Source organism: Meriones unguiculatus, chromosome 1 (genome assembly GCF_030254825.1).
Source record: "Meriones unguiculatus strain TT.TT164.6M chromosome 1, Bangor_MerUng_6.1, whole genome shotgun sequence".
Taxonomy (NCBI): Eukaryota; Metazoa; Chordata; class Mammalia; order Rodentia; family Muridae; genus Meriones; species Meriones unguiculatus.
The window spans coordinates 133,019,628-133,034,277 of NC_083349.1; the positions used below are offsets into that span (position 1 = coordinate 133,019,628).

The 14,650-nt window shown below is 37.7% G+C and overlaps 1 protein-coding gene across 17 annotated transcripts in view; it reads right to left on the reverse strand.

Annotated features, from left to right (window-relative positions):
- Nucleotides 1–14,650, reverse strand: part of Hdac9 (histone deacetylase 9) — an 855,384-nt gene that overhangs the window by 175,965 nt on the left and 664,769 nt on the right. The window lies entirely within an intron of this gene.

Sequence of the window (14,650 nt, forward strand, 5' to 3'; positions counted from 1 at the left end):
AGCTGATTCAGATTTGGTTTTTGGAAGTTCTATTTCAGCACATTGTTCATTTAGAGCTTGATCATTTCCTCCTAATCTTAAGTATTATTACTGAAGTATTTCTAAATGTACTAAGATATCAGTGCTCAGTGAAAGACTATGTATCTAAGCCAAGCACAGCTTGTAGAAATTTTGTAGCACTTATTTCCAAGTATCATGGATGTGATGGTTGAGTTATTACCGCCAACGCATTGGCTGAACTGGAGATACTTATGCCATGCTTGATGTGGCTGTAATAGTTCACTGGAAGCCACAATCCCAGCTAAGAGAAAGCATACTGAAACACATGACTTTGCAACTTATTCTTTACCTTTCCGGGTATTTACAGGTTGCAGACTTTGTTTTTGTCAAGAGAGCTAGTTTGTAATATTTAAACCCACTCTGATACTCAATGATAACTATACTTATCAATTATGTCTATGAATAAGCCATTTGATTCTTACTTTTTTTTAGAACAGGCTGAAAGTAGCCAGTTCTGCAATGGCTAATACCATGTCAAGATGGTCCATGTTCAGAGGGGCTTGTGGAAATCGAAGCACCAACCACGGACCGTGTATAGACTGGACATAGGCCCCTTACTCATATGTACCCAACTTGCAGTTTGGTATTCATGTGGGTACCCTAGAGAAGGAAGCTGGATTTTTCTCTGACAAGGATTTTGTTACTCATTTTTTGATCACTCCTCCCTGGCATGGCTGCCTTGACAGACCATCATGGAGGAGGATGCACTCAGTCCTGATGCGACTTGATGTCTTGATGTGTTGGAAGGGGTAGGTGGGAATGGGTTCCCCTTTTCTGAGGCAGGGTATGGGGGATAGAAGTAAGAGAGGGGGGGGTGCAATTGGAATGTAAAGTGAATAAATAAATTAATTAAAAGAAATAAAAAATAAATTTAAAAATCCTTGTTCTGTGGAACCTGGACTCATCCTGCACTCTTGCTGTTTAGTTATGCTAATTTTTGCTATGAGATATGGTTCCATGTTGATTATATTGTAGGAGCAACTTAATTTCTATAAATTAAACTCCACCTAGAGTAATAAAATAATTGGCATTTTAAAGGTCATAGTTGTTCAGCTTTCCCTAACATACAAATCTTTATGGAAAACAAAAAGCGGTCTACCAGTCAATAGGAATGTTCTGACACTATTGGAACCATGTATAGGATTTAGATCCAGATTAGTAAACCATAGTCAAATTTCTGGATTGTCTTCTACTGTACTTTACCAGAGTGCAGGACTTAACGCTAACTAACTTAGCCTTCAAAAGGACTTTGGAAAAAGACTAATTGAGCATAGAATCAATACTACGAATCCGCAATCTTTCAAGGAGGAAAGACTCACAAAGAAAGACTGTCCTGAGCATACTAGACTCTGGAAGGTTAAGGGAGGTGGGGAGGTTTGCCAAGAAAACAATAAGGGACATATGGGAATCACATTTTGTTTCACTGAGTAAGCTCAAGGGAGCCAGGAAAATAGGAGCCCAACACTAGCAGTTTAACTAGATGGTTCACCCCAAGCGTACGCACAGATGGCAGCCCCTCTCCCTGAGCAATCCAGAAGGAAGGAGCGTGATGACAGCCCTGGAAGACAGGGTGAGGGCAGCCTGGCATCCGTGGTCTATAATGCCCACAGTCTTTGAGTCTGGCAATGCTGTGGCTACAGAAGGATGACATGCCATCATGAAAACCAGGCTTCTGGTAAGGAGACAAGGCATCCAATGATGCTCATGTTACATGTAATTTAAGCTGAGCTTTTACAAAAATAATAACAATGGATCCACTATGAAGAAGGTCTTGGGAGGGGGGAGTCATCAGGATGTGGATCTTGGTAAGGCAATAATAACCCACCGAAAGCAATTTGTTTAGTTTATCAATCAGTGGTTGAATTTGACTCATGGCCCAGCAATTCAATTGCTGGATTTTTTTAAACTTGACTGGTTCTTGGACCACATTAACTAAAAAAAACTATCAGGTATTTTTCATCATGTAAATAGAGGCATATTATGAAAAACTTCAAGAACAAAAAGAAATTTAGGGCAAAATAATTTTGTTATTTATTTTCAGAGCTTGGGATTTTTAAAATAAAGAATGATGACTATTGCCTTCTAGAAAAGTAACAAAACAAACTAATAGTGAGAACCAAGCCCTGAGTAAAGATTATGCTGGGTAAAATCACACAGTCAGTCCACTGCATTCAGTCAGCAGCCATCCTGCTATTTCTGGTATCATTTAGTTTTTACAAAAATTTTCTGGTAAGTTTGAAATTTCGGTATTATTACATCTAGTACCAAAATATGTAGCTCCTTTGGGTGGATGATTTTTCATTTTGACCATGGATTGCTTCTTGCCTTGAATTCTTCTTCTCTGTGCCCACACCCTACAAGGAAGAATAGCTACCAACAAGTAAGTTTGATCACTTAGTTAAAGTAAGGCAACTAAATAAAAGCTTTAACCACAGAATTTAATTCTTATAGCATTGCATATGTAATAGTGGTTATTCTTAAAGAACGCCAAGTGAATTTTCATTTTACATGTGTTTATATATATGTATGTGTGTGTGCTTTTTTGAGTATGTGCTTGTATGTGAAATTTAACACCATATAAAAATTTCAAATATTGTAAAATACTTACATTCTCTGAATGTGTGTGATATATACAAATCAGATATTGGTATGAAAAAAATTCTTTTATAGAAACTGAAACAAAACTGCAAAGAAACAATATATATAAATCTATAGATATCAATTTAATACTATCAAAAATAAATAAATTACTTGGAACATATATTTATAAGATAGTATTTGCTCTATAATTTAAGTGTTGAAAATATAACAAAGCACTAGAAAGCCTTTTATATAAACGCTGAATTTGACACTATCATTTGTGTTGGAATTCTTTCCCAACTATTTCGAGTCTCATTCAGGCTTTTACTAACAGTGTAACATAAATATCAGTGAGAAAACTTGTGCCTGATTTAGGAGAACTTGGAGAACTTGGCCTTTGATAGTGTCCAGTAAGATACAACATATTTTCTTCACTAAGAGCTAACCCACAATAAAGTCAAAAGCCAGTTGAGGACGCTGGGTATGGACATATCCAACAACCATGGAGCAAACAGTGAAAACTACAAACTGAAAAAAGAAAGAAAGAAAGAACAGCTGTCAGAAAAGCAGATGGCTAGAAAGAAAATCTGGAAGGAAGCAGACTGCATAGCCAGGTGATAATTTGGAGCAAGATGTCCCAGTCACAGGAAGACTGGCCGTTTAATATCTCTATGATCTGTTAAGCGGTCTAAGAGATGCAAACTGCTGACAACACATTTCTGAACAACATCAGAACAAGTGAGTGCACCTGGCATGGGCAGACAAGGCCCCAAGGATGCGTCTACCCACAAGATTACCGATGTGAGTGGAGGCTGTCCCTATTCCCAGATATCTTGGTGGACACTTCATGCAGACACTAAGTGTGATCTTAGTAATGCATTGGTTTATTCTTCCATTTGAGCTGAGGACTGAAAGAGAGAGGAACTTGAACATGTTTCCATCCTAATTACTGTTTTGTGTCCTTTGTGAGTCTGATATGTAGAATTTTCAAATGGGAGCAATTTCAGCATCCTCATAAGTATGGATTTGTTTCAAAGCCTGATGCCCATTTGGAAGAAAGAAAGATGTGCAAAATTTTCAAACCCACCAAGGTAATCACAAATAACTGAATAAATAAGTAAGTGGCTTAAAAATAAATTAAGATTTTTGGATACAAACCTTGTCAAAAATTAAACTGGAAACAAACAGACTTTTCAGCCTTTGCTGGCGTGTCAGAAGACAATGCCTGGCATATAATCAAATATCACAAGATATGCAAAGAAACAAACACCAACAAAGGCAAGACACATAATCAAGTGCAAATAAGGTACACACCGAGTTCGAGTATTGTAAATTATAACACACAAAGTTTGGGAAGATACGTATGGTGTAGAGACAATTATAAAAGAGAGCACCTTGTGAGGATTCTTAACAGTAAATAGTTGGCACAAAATGAAAAACCTATTTGCAAAAGATGCACAGCAGACAGGACAGGAGAGAAGCCAGCAACACAGAACTGAAAGACCAGCCCAGGGAATTACCCAAATGGAAGCATGGAGAAGAAAGCAACACTGTGGACCGCAAACAGAGCTTTCGTGTCTAGTGGTGTGAAATGACCAGACAACACACAGAGGGGCCTCAGAGGCAGAGGACGCACGGAGTTCAGCAGAAAGGGTTCAACCAAGTGTTACCTAAAAGTTTCCCCTTCTTGATAAAAAACAGTGAACCACCGATGAGAAACTCAGCTAATGCCTAGCAGACTAAATACCAAGGAAATCATACCTGATCCGAAAATTTCTGAACTACGAAGATAAACAGCTTCATAGATAGATGGCAGCAAAATATTTCTTTAAAAGATCGATAATAAAAATGACAAACGACAGCTGATTTCTCAAAAAGGAAAAAGAAGATAATTGTGAAAGTACATTTAAAGTGTGAAATAACTGTCAACGTGCGCTGCTAAGCCAAAGGCTATCAATCAAAGAAAAAAAAAATCCACATCATCTTATCATGCAAGACGAATTTGGTATCAATAGTCCTGCAACACAGGGAATGTGGAAGTACTACAGGTGGAGAAGAAATATTACCAGATGTAGAAATGTCTGGGCTAATGGGCACAAAGTGCTGGGGAGATCAAATATGTGGGCTCATGTTCAAAGTTATTTTTATTTATGTTTATCTATAATATATGATATACTACATAATTAATATATAATATACAATATACAACACATACTCTTTTCTCTCTCTGGCCTCTTCTCTGGTCATACTCTCTTCTCTCTGTCCTCTTCTTTCCTTCCTCTCTTTCCTCCCTCTCTCTGCCTTATAATCTGTTATAAGAGTTTTAAATGTTCAAAAATCATTAGGTGTTTAAGGACCATTGCTGGTAACTTAAAATGGGTATCTATAATTGGTGAAAAACTAAATATATAATAAGATAATATGATGTATCAGGAAGTAAAAGAAATTACACCTTTATAATTCTCAAAAATATGAAAGGTTTAAGTTGTAGAAAATAGGTTTTTGACCTTAAGAACAATAGATTGCATATGAATTATAAACTATAGTTTGGAAGGGAGTGGATACAATTAGGAGGACACTGAATAACAGAATTTTAATAACATATATATATATACATACACACACACACAAACACAAATATTGCTTTTTTTTTTTTTTTTTTTTTTCAAGACAGGGTTTCTCTGTATAGCCTTGGCTGTCCTGGATTCGCTTTGTAGACCAGGCTGGTCTCAAACTCACAGCAATCTGCCTGCTTCTGCCTTCCAAGTGCTGGGATTAAAGGCATGTGCCACCATGCATGCATATGCAATGTTTTTAATGCATTAAAATTATTAAAATGTAGCAGTGTTAAGAAAGAAACAGATAGTCTAAAAAGTCTTTATTAGAAAAAAAACATTGAAATCTACAAATTTAGCTGCTTCTTCAAATGCTGGAAGACAATCACACAGAACTCAACATAGGTAGAAAAAAGGAAAAAAAATATCTGTCTATTAAAATAGAAAAGATAAAAGAATCTTCACAAAGCAGAAGCTTTGGTTTTGTGACAATCTGTATGATTATCACAACTGGGAAGGCAGGCACTAACTAACACTCAGTCTACAGACAAAATTTTAATTTCTTTCAAAAGTTTGTACTTTCTCATAAAGCATGCATATGCTTAACGTATGACACAGGTCCTTTTTCACAGGAATTTCCCACAGAAACTGTTCACATATGCTCAAAATATTGTTGGAAATGTATCTTGGTAATGCTTTTATTTAAGAGAGGTCCAAAGATAGACTAATAAATGAACTGGGCAATATTCATCAAGCAGAGTACTAACAATAAGAGCTAACCAGCCCCTAATATATGCAACTATGTGGCACATCACTATAGCACTGTAAGAGACGTCACAGTAAGAGTAGTAGAAATTTGTTCTTATATATTTATACACATATCATTTCTGTAGTTGCCACACCAGTGACGTTCTCTACCAGGAAAAGAATAACAGCTTTAGATGAGAATAATCAGATGCACATTTATATTGATTTTGGAGGAATCTGGGTTGGGGGATATTTAGATATTTTATGACTTGTGTAGCTAGGTTATAGGCATTTTTAAAAAGCCATACTGACTTAGATTGATGTCTGCTCTTGTGATAAAACACTGACCAAAAGCAACTTGGGGAGGAAAGGGTTTACTTGGCCTCGGCTTCCAGTCACACCAACATTAACAGAAGTTAGGCAGGAAGTCAAGGGGGGGAAGCTGGCGGAAGGACCTGAAGCGGAGAGCATGGGGGAACGTTGCTCACCGTTTCGATCCCATGGCTTGCTCAGCTTGCTTTCTTACACACAAGCCCAGGGTTAGTGCTACCCATAGTGCTCTGGGGTCTTCCATATCAGTTATCAGTCAAGAAACGTTCCGCAGACATGGCCGGGGGCAAATTCAATGAAAAGTAACTTTTTAAATTGAGGCTCCCACTTCCAAGGTAACAAGAACAAACCATCACACACACCTTATGAAATTCTACTCAGTATGCATTATACTCTGACTTAAAAATTATGTTATCTATTTCCAAAGAATTTAACAACTTGTTAAACTCACCCATCTGCGTGAATCTACCTTGAATTGGGGATGACTGAGTATAGTTCAACATTTTGGTTACTCTTTGGAAGAAATCAAACCAGTATTGACTTGGAAGTTTCATCCCTACTGGCTAACTTCCATTAGTTGGAGAAGGTTTTATGCATGTTGCTGGGTGGAAAAAATAATCAGTGGTCTTACTTGTGAGCTGTAACAGCAACTGCCCAGACAAGATATGCCCACTGGTATAATGCTGGCATAAGTGTTATGGATGTAACCAAATTGTCTGATTGCTCTATAAGATGTAACTCTTGCCTGATACCATTAATTGGGCCAAAACCCCAAGCCCGAATAGGTCACAGGCTCTAAGGGAGAGCCGACTACTTTCATTCTGGTAAACTGCCACAGTATTCTTCTGCTCTTGAAGTGTTTATCTTCCAACCATAGATTAAAGCATCTCTCAGCTGTGACCACAGAGGCTTCTTTTTGCTATAAATGGTGACTGACGGGGAGCACCAACAACTGGTCCAGGGCAAAGGATCAGAGAAAATGGAGTGCTCAGCTCTAAATGGGCCATCTGTATTATACCTGCTATTCCAAAGCTCGGGAGCCATCATGAGAGAGGAGATGGGAAGGTTGCAAATCCAGAGGTGGTGGACATTTGCAGTAAGATAGTCTTTGCCGGACACGAACTCACAGCAGCTATGACTGCAAGCACAAGACCTGCATACCATCAAGTCTGACTGAATCTCAGGACGGAGCAGGGAGAAGCCCCTGAAGACTCACACCAGTCTGAGGAGCTGTTGACGGAAGGACAGTTTTCTCCAGGCATGTGGCCCCTGTGGGACTACCCCGTGCTTCAACAGCTAATCTGCACACGGGGAGTTAATTTTCCTAGTCTGTGATTTGTCATACTTAAAAAGAAAACTACAAGTTTTATTTTGATTGAAGTATATTTATCAGTTTCAAATATAAGAATTATATATAATAAATATTTGTTCAACTCAAAATTCAAGGTTTTCTCTCTCTCTCTTTTTTTTAATAAAACAGAAAAACATCAAAGATAAGAAAAATAGTAAAAACTCATCACTAAAGAAACCTCTAAAATCTACAGGAAAAAAATTCCACAATAAAAACATTCAAATATGAAGAAAAATGATGAATGAGGAGAATGATAAACATTTGGGCAGGTCATTGATCTTCTGAATTAAATCATAGGTCTTATTGGAAATATATCCAGTTACGTGCTTTTGTTAGAGGTAGACCCAACTGTGAATGGCAGCGCATTGCCCGAACCAGCCCACGCAGGAGGCAGGCACAGGTGGATCTCTGTATATGGGAGGCCAGCCTGACCAACATAGTGAGTTCCAGAATGCCGGGGGTTATGTAGAGAGACTATATCTCAAGGCAAAACAAAACAAACTAACAAACAAACAGAATACCAAGAAACAGTAGATCTAAAATATAAGAGTGGAAAAGTTTTAAAGTAAAAGCATGGTAAATAACATACCAGACAAATACTAGAAAAAGTAAGAAAAGCTGGTTCTGACATGTGAACATTATACAGATATTGCAAGCAGAGAGATTTATTTAATTCAACAATCATTAAATATAATAAATTTCTAAAGGTATATAATAAAAGTTTTATATAAATATGTATACACATTTATATATTATAAGTTTTATTATATGTAAAATAAATATTAACTATGAGAACAAACCAACAAATCTGTCATGGTATTTGAAAACTTAAGCCTCATATTTTCAAGTAGCCACCATAGAATCCTGCAAGGATCATATAATACTACACAGAATAAGTGAAACAAAGAAACTATTTATGAGCTCCTGTTAGACAAATGTGGTATCTTACACCTGTAATTCCTGTACTCAGAGAAGTGTGGTAGAAGAATTTCTAGTTTGAAGTCAGCTTGGGATACAGTGAAATCCTGTCTCCCTCAAACAAATACAAAACCAAGACAAAGAAGCTCATGTTAATTTTTAATCCCAGCACATAGAAAGTTGAGGCAGGTGAGTACTTATGAGGTTGAGGGCAGCTGTAGCTACCTAGTGAGATCCAGCTTAGCCTGGAGTATAATTAGAAACCTTGTTCTAAAAACCAAACCAAATCAAACAAACAAAAAAGGTTAGGTAGACACATAACTATACAAAAAAGTAGATTGAATACTTAAATATAAAAATCATGTCTTTCTAAAGAAAAATAAAAGAGAATATTTTTGTGTGTTCATGGTTTGAAAGTATGCTTCAACCCAGACATTAAAACAGGAAAGAAGGAAAAAAAAATAAACAGAAGATACCATTTTGGAATACCTGATTTTCAATTATGAGCCATGTCATCAGTAAAAAAAAATAATAATTAATGCACACAACTATGACAGAGTATCAGTATATATATATATATATATATATATATATATATATATATGATTGATTTATATTCTTTGTAAAAACTCATGTACTTACACAATCTTTTAAAATGGATTTGTATTGCTTTTTGAACATATTTAAAGTATCTTTGTCTACAAGGTCTGAGAACTGAGCCACCTCAGGTAAACTCATTACTGAGTCCTTTCAGCCCTTTATAATTTCTTGTTCTTTGCCTGTCTACTTGTTGTTTTTGAAAAGTGGACTTTTGAGAGATTCTTTGGAGGTTTTGCCAGGGGAGCACAGATACTTGAGTACCCTTGACCAAAGATGGGTCTTCCTCTATTCAGAAAAGGTCATGTGACTTCCAGAGGGACACACATGGAGAGGTAGGGGAGGAAGGGGACACTGCCTAGCCAGCCAGATCAGCTGAGTCAACCCTGGCATTTAGTAGGGTGACAGATGTTACAGCCAGCTCTTTTCTGAGGGGAAATGGAGAAGCAGTGGATCTGGGGGCGATTGTTTTGTTTGGTGGTTCTCTGAATTGCTTTTATAGGGTTTGTTTTCTATGCTTTATGCAGTACTGGCCACTGCTCTGTTAATCTGGCAGCCAGTTAATACCTTAGCCTTGGTGAAGGTCACCGTGTCTATGTGATTCTGTTAGCATATCTATCTGGGCATCTAACCTTGGCCTTCTTGCATGAGCAGTGTCTCAAAATCAGCTGGGTTTGATAGTTTAGGGCCTTTACAGGTCTTTCTGAGCATGAACACAGCCCTGGCCATACATATAACCACATCCTGTCATGCGTTTGGCCTGCTAGACTCTCAGGAACCTGGTGCCTCTCATTTACCAGATATCTATCAGCTTTCGTGAAGCTTCTAGACTGCCTCGTAGTTTTCTAATAAATGCTTCTGAGAGAAAGGGCTTTAATACTGCCATGTGAGTTTAAACAATGATAGCCTTTTCATATGAGTCTTACAGTGAAGCATCAGACAGAAGAAATAGAGACAACTCTCTGTCAAACAGATTCTGATAGAATTCCATCCTCATCACACCTGTGGAGCCTGCCAAATTCCCGTTTTCACTGAGAGTGTGCGTTGCGAGGTGTTAGGACTACAGTAGTACTGGAAAGGCAAGAAGGAAGTGAGCTGACTTAAGAGACCACAAAGCTTGCTGTTCTCATTAGGATTCAGCAAGCATGCTTTTGAAACAGGTTTCTTGAGTTGATTCAAGCCTTTTGATAATTTCTAGAGTTTTGAAAATATTCATCTTGATAAGTTTTGCTGATGTTGTTATTACCAAGGTGGAGGAAAGAATTTACAGGCTCCAAAGTAGTGTTTTTACTAATGTTATTTTATCAGAATAACTTTGGAATTCCACTTGGCAATACCTACTAAAATTTATTATGTGGCCAGCCTAGAAACTGGACATTCTTGTAATGCATAGTAAAAATGGCAGTGTTCAAGTGTACATGCAGTATTGTGTAAAGAGCAAATGCTGGCAATAACAAAAACAGCCAATAGAAAGGTGAACTGACTATGTTTGATGTACAAAGGCATACTTTATCACTCTAAAAATGAGTGAATTGTAGGTACTTATCCATAAGCACACATCTTGATTGTGTGATTTTAAGTCGAAGAAAACAAGAGTAGAATAAATACCTATAAAGATTGAAATGAAGAAAAGACTGAAATGTTTTAAAATATCAAAATAAGTAAATGAGTACTTTTTAAAAATGCAGTAGACAGCTGTGCCTGGTTCAGAAAGACAGGGATGAGGGAGCTGTGAGTGCACATGATTTGGATCAGCGTACTGTCCAAGTCAAATGAAGGAATCGTGGTTATTTTATTGAATTTAGATGTATTTTTTTTTGTCGTTTGACAAAAGATTACCTTTACCTCATGTGGTGTGAATGTGTTACTTGTATGTTTGCATGTCTGATTTCTGCAGGGATCCAAACAGGACGACAGAACTCCTGGACCTGTGGCTACAGATGGCTGTGAGCTGCCACTTTGTTGACATGGGTTCACAAACCCAGAGTCTCTGCTGAGACCAGTTGCCGGTCTTAGCCACTGAGCCATCACTCTAGCACCAGATTGTCTATTCGTATGTATCAAATAATTGTAACAATAAGAAAAGGGCTTTAGCCACTCATGTGTGCTACAGGAAGGCCCTAATGCAGTAGCTGGAATAAAGAAGGTTGTGGAATTTAGACTTTATTAACTGTGTACAGGCTCTTAAAGGGCTGCCTTTAGGGTAGCATCCTACCAGGGGTATTTACCTCAGGAGGACTCTGATCACAGGGCACACAACCAGCAAGCTGACTTCAGTAATTCCTCAAAGAAGGTTGCCATGGTGACATTACATTGCAGTAGGTACCCAAACACAAGAGAGATCATCTGTCAGACCATTGGAAAGGTTGGCTTTTTGTTGTCTTTCCTGGATATATCTTGCAGGCAGATGAAGCATGTGTAGGATTTTCAAAGTAGCCTCAAAGTAAATAGCTACAGGGATTCTTGAGAGAAACTTCCTGGGTACTTATTCAACAAGCTTAGCAAGTATTAACTCTTAGAGATACTTCTACATCACATGTACACTTTATATAGATTCATTTTGAGACAATTATTCTGATGGTACACCAAAAATTTCAACATTTTCAGAATGTGTGTTCCTTGCTACCAGAAACTAATTTGGGGGATATGCAGGTTTGAGGAAGTATGTGTGTCTATGTCTGAGTGTGTATGTCTGTGTGGGGGTGTGTCTATGTGTGAGTGTGTCTATGTGTGTCTGTGTGTCTTATTAAAAACCAAGAACACTTGGTGTCTCATAATTTTCATTCCCCTCTGCTGAGTATTTCCATTCGGTACTAAAAATAGATCAATTCTCGACTACAGTTTGCTGCATGCATTATATTTAAATGTTGGTTTGAAGCTCTTTGCCTTTGCTGTATTCATTCTTGCAATTCTCTGTTTTCTTAGTCTCCCCAGGTAAAAAGGACAGAACCTCTCTGTGAGGAAAACCGTCAGGGTCAAGCACAGCTTCAGAGCTTGACCAAGTTATTTTATCTTTGTTGGTTTTCTTTGGTGAGTGTACTCTGACCTAGTTCCCTGTCCTTTCCAGTCCCTGTGGTGTCCGTCCACCCTATCTCTCAGTTCATCACACACCTCGCTACAGCATTCTTAGAGAAAGCTCCTAATTCTTATAGTTTCCAAAATAAATGTATACAATTTTAAAAGGAAGTAATATTATGCTATGCCAGGGATATTTCATTAAGGTTTAGATTTTCTAGGAAAATAGATAAATCATGTGAGAACTGAGACAGAAAATGACAAAAGGTGGAGTTTTAAATTCTTCTCTCTCTCTCTCTTTTGATATTTATCCCCATGGTATTACTTACCAGTGTCCTAAAATAAATGCCCCTTCGCCATTTCTTCCTTAAATCAGAATATATTGAACTTGTAATCCATGACCAGCAATGCCCTTAGCTGAACAATGGCACCCACAACAAGTAAAATGATATATGACCTTCTCGTTGACATGGGTTCACAAATGTGGCTCTAGCTTAGGCTTTTTTTTTTTAATCTCTACAAATTATTTTTGCTTTCTACTTTTCCAATGTGATTTTCATGTCCCCAAATCAGCAATTACCAGGGCTTCATTCATGGCTGTCAGCGTGGAATCAGTGCCTATTATGGTCCTGCCTGTGTTGGATTTTCTTTCTTTGTTCTTGAAGATCAGAAGGATAAATCAACTCCAAAATCTGAAATGTTTACCAAGGCAAAGTGAGTTTAGCTTTGGGATATTTACTGATGTTTTATACTGAACCTGAAGGTCTAAAATCTGCTTCTCTGAGTTGCAAACAACTCAGTTTGTCAGCACTGTGGACAGCCTTCAACCTGCCCAGATGTGCTTGGTGGCCGGTCAGGAAACAAGCCCAGAGACACTCTGTAGTGACCCGCAGAAGGTGCAGGAATGAGGAGGGGAGCCTGGCTCCACAGAGCCTATTCCTCCTTCCTCTTTACTTTCTTCTAAAGCCACGCCTGCTGACTGTTTAACAAGGAGGAGAAAAAGCATCTGTAGGATTCTTGTTCCTAACATAAATAGCCAGTGTTGGTACAGCTGGGGTCAGCGTGCCCCTACCACCCTATGTCGACTTTGTTTGTAACTGGCCATTTGAAATGACTACCTGCTAAAAATGGAATTAAGTTTTTGTTTCATTTTCCTCACTCCTATAATTCTGAATTCTGTACAGCAAGGGTAAGAAGTCTTCTAAATTATCAACTAAATTTTCTCCAACTAAAAGCATTTAGGAGTTGTGAATGCTAACATAGAAATTCCTTTGGACAACAAGCATGAATATGGCAACAACACAACCTTAAAAATTATAATATGTAGTCAGGCTATTGCTTACCACTTAGATATTTTTGAAAACAAGACCCTCAAATAGTCTTTAAACATGTCAACTTATAATACATGACATCACTCAAGTAAGAGTAATTATCCCCAAGGCATGTAGGAGACAGCAAAGCCTGTTTAGAAAGCTGAATCTTTCTGAACTTTTAATTTGTCATTTGCAAATACAAAGTCTAAAAATTAAGCACTACATTCTTTAATGGCCCCATTCATCCCCCAGATGAGCAGCTAATGTGAGAGGCTAAATCTTGTCAAACACACACAGGCATTTCTTTGAAACCAGCAAAACAAACAAACAACAACAACAAACCTACAATCTACCTCATCCAAAGCTTATTTCTATGAGTTCTGAGGCCTGGGAGAGATGACGCCACACTTTACAATTCTGCCCTACGTCTTCAATTACAAGATTCTGGTATAAATTAAATAAAAAATGAATTTAACATGAAGAAAAATAATATCATTTAGATTTTATCTTAGATTTTCAAAACTCATAGTGTATATATTGCTGGTCATAATAGATTTTCCTCAAGCCTCACAGTTGCTAAAAATACCAGATCAATCACCATTCCAGATCACATTATGAAGTGTGTGAACTAGTACATTAAAAACTGCGTGAGCACCAACAAAGTTTATTGGGGTAGCTACATTCAGGACACACATGGCATACCTTTAAATAGCACTGCTAAAATACCAAATAAAATGTCAATGTCTGTCAGGTCTCTGGCTTTTATAAATTGTTTAGACTGGAAATGCTGGGGTTTGGACATTGTTCTTTTCATATGATGTAGAAAAGAAGAGACCATAAAAAGAAAAGAACAATAAAGCATGGCTCATTTTTGAAGTTCTTTCATGGAAAAACATACTCTGGATCATTACCCCCCTAATCAACAATTTCCTTCTTCCTCCCAGTCCTTCCGTCTGGTATTTGGCTTTCTCCCCCTCCTCTCTCTGGGTGGTATTTTGAGCTTATATATACTACTCAGTAACCAGAATTTTTAAGCCACTTCAAAAGAGAATGTTAGGACAGTATGACAGGTTTTACACACACACACACACACACACACACACACACACACACACAGAGAGAGAGAGAGAGAGAGAGAGAGAGAGAGAGAGAGAGAGAGAGAGAACCTGGTATTTTTGACATGG